Genomic DNA, 6,000 nt, shown 5'->3' on the forward strand with positions numbered 1-6,000 from the left:
ATGCATTCAACCTCTAAAAAATTCCGTACACTGCAAGGCGGGGCTGGTGGTGTGAAATCACATTCTTGAGAAAACAAACATTTGTTAATCCTGAACTTATTCCAAGTCTAAAGATACAAAAGATGGAGAAGCAAAGGTTATTGATCCATGCGAGATTTTAGGCTCAGCGCATGCCTTAACTTTGAAGTTGCTTCTCGCAAGGCCTTCACAATGTGTTGGATAATCTTGATTTGAATTTGGCCTCGTCTAGGAGGGAGTGATATCTTCTTCTTCTTCGGAGCTTTGCCATATTCGTTGTTCTTGGCCATTCTTTGAATTTGTTGTCTTCACAGTGGCTACATCAAACGTATCACTAAAACCATTAATCCCGCAAATCAAATGGATTTTGCACAAGATGAACTACATAAATCATATAATGTACCTGGTTATATATATGTACGATCAAGAAGATCTACGTGCATGTACTATATGGTTACAAGGTGGTATATGACTCTCAAAAACCCATTGTATGTTCTAACTTGTAAGGTGGAAATTGAATTTATAAGGAGCAAATGTTGGCAGGGAACATCATGCTTGCATAAAGATGAACAAATGGGAGACATTAAATAATGATGTTTTGGAGTGTATAGATGTAAAAAGACTTACATCAAGTCAAATCATCTGCTTTACAAGATTGACACCACAAGAATTCTTTGTTCAACTCTCCCAGGATAATTTGGATGGTGTACTCTTTTAACTCAAAATTGTTTTACCAAAACCCATAGGGAAGATAATATAACTCAAAATCTTAACCTCGCGCATTATGAAACGGGTAGGTTTTTTGTAAGACGGTCTCACAAGTCTTTATCTGTTAGACGGGTCAAACATACCGATATTCACAATATAAAGTGTTAAAGTGACTTGAAATGTTTGGGCCTAATTAATCTATATGGTTTGGATGGGGGCCCAAATAAAGAAGTCATGGCCATCGGGTATTTCAGAGAAGACGTTAATACGGTTAAGGAGTTTTTTTTTCGGTGATTATTCTTCTTGATTCACGGCTTCTGTCAAGCAGAGAAGAAGGGGAGAAAATCAGTTTAAAGAAAAAAACCTCCAGCTGAGATTGAGTCAAGTAGAGCTGATATACTCCATTTTCTGATCCACCTACACAAGCAAGAAGAGAGAATAGTTACTGGGAAACTCAGGGCTCTAATTTCTTGGGGATTCTCGGGTATTGGGATTGAGATAGAGAGAAAGGAAACAAGTGTTGAGTTGAGTTGTAACCTGTTGAATATTCTCCGATTCATAATGCAAATGGTTTCCTTCTTCCCGTGGACGTAGATCACTTGTGATCGAACCACGTAATTGCTTTGTTCTTCGCTTAAACTTTCTTGTGCTTGGTTACTGCTTGTGTGGATCTTTGTTGCGTGTGTGATCTTGACTTGGTTTCATTGAAATATCAAACTTGTTAGGCATATCATAACAAGTGGCGCCGTCTGTGGGAATCAAGAAACCATATCGATGGGGTCTACAAGATTTGATATTGAACGATTCACAGGGCTAAATGATTTTGGATTATGGAGGGTAAAGATGAGGGCCATGTTGGTTCAACAAGGAGTTGTCGAGGCATTAAAGGGAGAAGCAGCTCTTTCAAAATCTTTAAATGAAAAGGAGAAAGCAGAAATCCTTGATAAAGCACACAGCTCCATAATCTTGAGCCTAGGGGATAAAGTCCTTAGGGAAGTGGCAAGGGAGGAATCTGCTAGTGCAATATGGACAAAGCTTGAGACTCTATACATGACAAAATCTTTAGCCAACAGACTCTACTTAAAACAGAGACTTTATTCTTTCAAGATGACAGAAGAGAAGACCATCTCAGAGCAGATTGATGAGTTTAACAAGATCATTGATGATCTTGTGAATATTGATGTAAAACTGGAAGATGAAGATAAAGCACTGCTCTTGCTGAATTCGATTCCTAAGAGCTATGATCATTTTAAGGATGCCATGCTCTATGGAAGGGAACAAACCATATCCCTTGATGAAATTCAATCTGCAGTGAAGGCTAAAGAACTGCAGAAGAAAATTGAAGGAAAAGAATCAAGCGGAGCTGATGGTCTATTTGTGCGAGGTAGGCCAGAAAAGCGTGAACAAAAATGGCACAAGAAAGCTAAGTCCAGATCAAGATCAAACTCATCGAGATCAAGCAGTAATAAGAATTACAAGACACCTTTTAAATGCTATCATTGTCACAAGCAGGGGCACTTTAAGAAGGACTGCCCTGATAGAAAGAAAGATCATGATAGAAGGGAGGATGGTGAAAGTGATGCTGTAATCTCAGATGGTTATGAATCAGCAGACGCACTAGTGGTCCATCAAACTGCAACAAACAAGGAATGGATTCTTGATTCAGGTTGTAGCTTTCACATGTGCCCTAACAAGGACTGGTTCGAAGTGTTGGAACCAGGGAATGGTGGATTAGTTCTGCTGGGTAATAACAAAGGTTGCAAAGTCACTGGAACAGGTAACATCCGATTGAAGCTGCATGATGGCACTGAAAAATTGCTTCAACAAGTCAGGTACATCCCTGAACTAAAGAGAAATCTCATCTCTCTTGGCATGCTAGAAATGAATGGTCATACTTTTAAAGCTGAAAATGGACTGTTAAAGGTCATGAAAGGATCCCTGACCATCATGAAAGGAATAAGGAAAAATGGGTTGTACTCATTACTGGGAAGCACAGTGGTTGGAAATGCAGCCACCATACAAAATATAGATAATGGAATGGCAAGACTTTGGCACATGAGGCTTGGCCATGTTAGTGAAAGAGGATTAGTTGAATTGTCAAAACAAAACCTCTTGTGTGGTGACAAAGTGAATGGTCTAGAATTTTGTGAATTCTGTGTTTTGGGAAAAGCCAAAAGAGTCAAGTTCACAACAGGAACTCACAACACATCTAAACCATTTGAATATGTCCATGCCGATCTGTGGGGGCCTGCTCAAACTCAAACTCATGGTGGAGGGAAATACTTTATGAGCATTGTAGATGATTTCTCAAGAAGAGTGTGGGTCATTGTCTTGAAAAACAAAACAGAAACCTTTGAAAAATTTAAGGAGTGGCACAAGATGAATGAAAACAAACTTGGATCTAAGCTAAAACACCTAAGGACGGATAATGGCTTAGAGTTTGTCTCGGATGAATTCAATGAGTTCTGTAGAAATTTGGGTATAACCAGGCACAAAACAGTCCCCTACACACCACAACAAAATGGCCTAGCCGAGAGAATGAATAGGACTCTGTTGGAAAGGGTAAGATGCATGCTATTGAATGCTGGATTACCAAAATCCTTTTGGGGTGAAGCTGCTGTAACAGCAGCTTACCTGCTGAATCGATGCCCCTCTGTAGCTATAAATTTCAAGACACCAATGGAGATGTGGTGTGGTAAACCAGTAGACTACAGCCACTTAAAAGTGTTTGGGTGCAGGGCATACTCTCATACAAGACAGGGAAAACTTGATGCTAGGGCCAAGAGGTGTATTTTTATTGGTTATCCCCAAGGTGTCAAAGGTTATAAGCTGTGGTGTTTAGAACCAAGTGAACAAAAATGTTTCATTAGTAGAGATGTGGTCTTTGATGAAACTAAGATGGGATATCCAACACAAAATCAGAAACAAAACCTCACAAATGAGACAGATTCAAAGGAATCTCAAATTGAGGTGGAGCTTCAAGATTTAACTCCACTAGAAAATAATCAAAAGAGTGGAACAGAAACTGAAGCTCAAGACAAGGAATTACAAGAACATGAGGCTGATGCGCTAACTGATGAAATCAAGACTTATACTCTTGCAAGAGACAGGAATAGAAGAGCTATTAATCCACCATTGAGATATGGTCATGCTGATCTTATTTCCTACGCATTCAATGTGGCAGAGGACATTGTGTATGAGGAACCTAAAACTTACAAGGATGTCTTAAACAGCAAGGAAAGGAACCTCTGGAAAGCTGCCATGGATGAGGAAATGAAATCTCTAACCAAAAACGGAACCTGGATACTTGTGAATCGACCCAAAAATCAAAGGATTGTGGGTTGCAAATGGATCTACAAGATAAAACAGGGAATCACTGGAATTGAAAGGGAAAGGTATAAGGCTAGATTAGTAGCCAAAGGGTTCTCACAAGTGAAAGGAGTCGATTTCAATGAAATTTTTTCACCAGTGGTTAAACACACCTCCATAAGACTAGTTCTTGCTTTGGCTGCTCATTTTGACCTTGAGCTGGAACAATTGGACGTTAAAACAGCCTTCCTTCACGGTGAGTTAGAAGAAACAATTTATATGAGCCAACCGGATGGATATACTATGGCTGGAAATGAGAACAAAGTCTGCCTACTGCAAAAGTCCTTGTATGGACTTAAACAAAGTCCAAGGCAGTGGTACAAACGCTTTGATGATTTTATTTTAAAGAATGATTTCACTAGATGCAACCACGATAGTTGTGTTTACATAAAGAGAGGAAATGATAGGATCATGGCCTATTTACTCTTGTACGTAGATGACATGTTAGTGGCAAGTCATAGCAAATCAGAAGTTCAAGGAATCAAAGCTGTACTGAGCAAAGAATTCGAAATGAAGGACTTGGGAAGTGCCAAGACAATTCTAGGCATGGAAATAATAAGAAACAGAAAGGATAGGATTTTATTTCTTACACAAGGGCAGTATCTTGAAAAGGTTTTGCATAGGTTTAATATGCATGAGTCAAAACCTGTAGCTACTCCACTTGGAAACCAGTTTAGACTCTCAGCAGACCAATCACCACAAAGTGAACAAGAAAGAGCAGATATGGCAACTGTGCCTTATGCAAGTGGTGTTGGGAGTATCATGTACGGCATGGTGTGTAGTAGGCCAGATTTGGCACATGCTGTGAGTCTTATCAGCAGGTTCATGTCAGATCCAGGTAGAAGCGTGGGAGGCATTGAAATGGTCACTAAGATACATCAGGGGCTCAGCTAATCTGGGGTTAATGTTCAAGCACCAGGAAACAAAGAAAAATGCTTTGATAGGATATGTGGATGCAGATTTTGCTGGAAGTATTGATACAAGGAAATCTCTGACAGGATATATATTCACTATGTTTGGTACAGCAGTGAGTTGGAAATCAAATCTACAATCGGTTGTGGCTCTTTCTACTACAGAAGCGGAATACATTGCGGTTTCAGAAGCCATAAAGGAAGCAATGTGACTACAAGGGATGGTTGCAGAATTGGGAATTGAACAAAGTGGTGTTGAGGTATATTGTGATAATCAGAGCACTATACACTTAACCAAACACCAAGTTTTTCACGAAAGATCCAAGCATATTGATGTAAAACTACACTTTGTAAGAGATGTCATTAGCAGAGGATGTGTGGAGGTAATAAAGATACCTACAGAAGAAAATCCAGCAGATGCACTTACAAAATCTCTAACTACAGCTAAGTTTAGGCATTGCCTGAACCTAGTCAATATGCAAAAAGCATGAAGCCCACAGGGGCTGATTTGGAAGGAGGAACATCTGTGGTTATGGAGCCATTTGCAAGTCAAGGTGGAGAATTGTTAAAGTGACTTGAAATGTTTGGGCCTAATTAATCTATATGGTTTGGATGGGGGCCCAAATAAAGAAGTCATGGCCATCGGGTATTTCAGAGAAGACGTTAATACGGTTAAGGAGTTTTTTTTTCGGTGATTATTCTTCTTGATTCACGGCTTCTGTCAAGCAGAGAAGAAGGGGAGAAAATCAGTTTAAAGAAAAAAACCTCCAGCTGAGATTGAGTCAAGTAGAGCTGATATACTCCATTTTCTGATCCACCTACACAAGCAAGAAGAGAGAATAGTTACTGGGAAACTCAGGGCTCTAATTTCTTGGGGATTCTCGGGTATTGGGATTGAGATAGAGAGAAAGGAAACAAGTGTTGAGTTGAGTTGTAACCTGTTGAATATTCTCCGATTCATAATGCAAATGGTTTCCTTCTTCCCGTGGACGTA

Source organism: Primulina eburnea, chromosome 3, assembly GCF_022965805.1.
Source record: "Primulina eburnea isolate SZY01 chromosome 3, ASM2296580v1, whole genome shotgun sequence".
In the NCBI taxonomy this organism is placed as follows: Eukaryota; Viridiplantae; Streptophyta; class Magnoliopsida; order Lamiales; family Gesneriaceae; genus Primulina; species Primulina eburnea.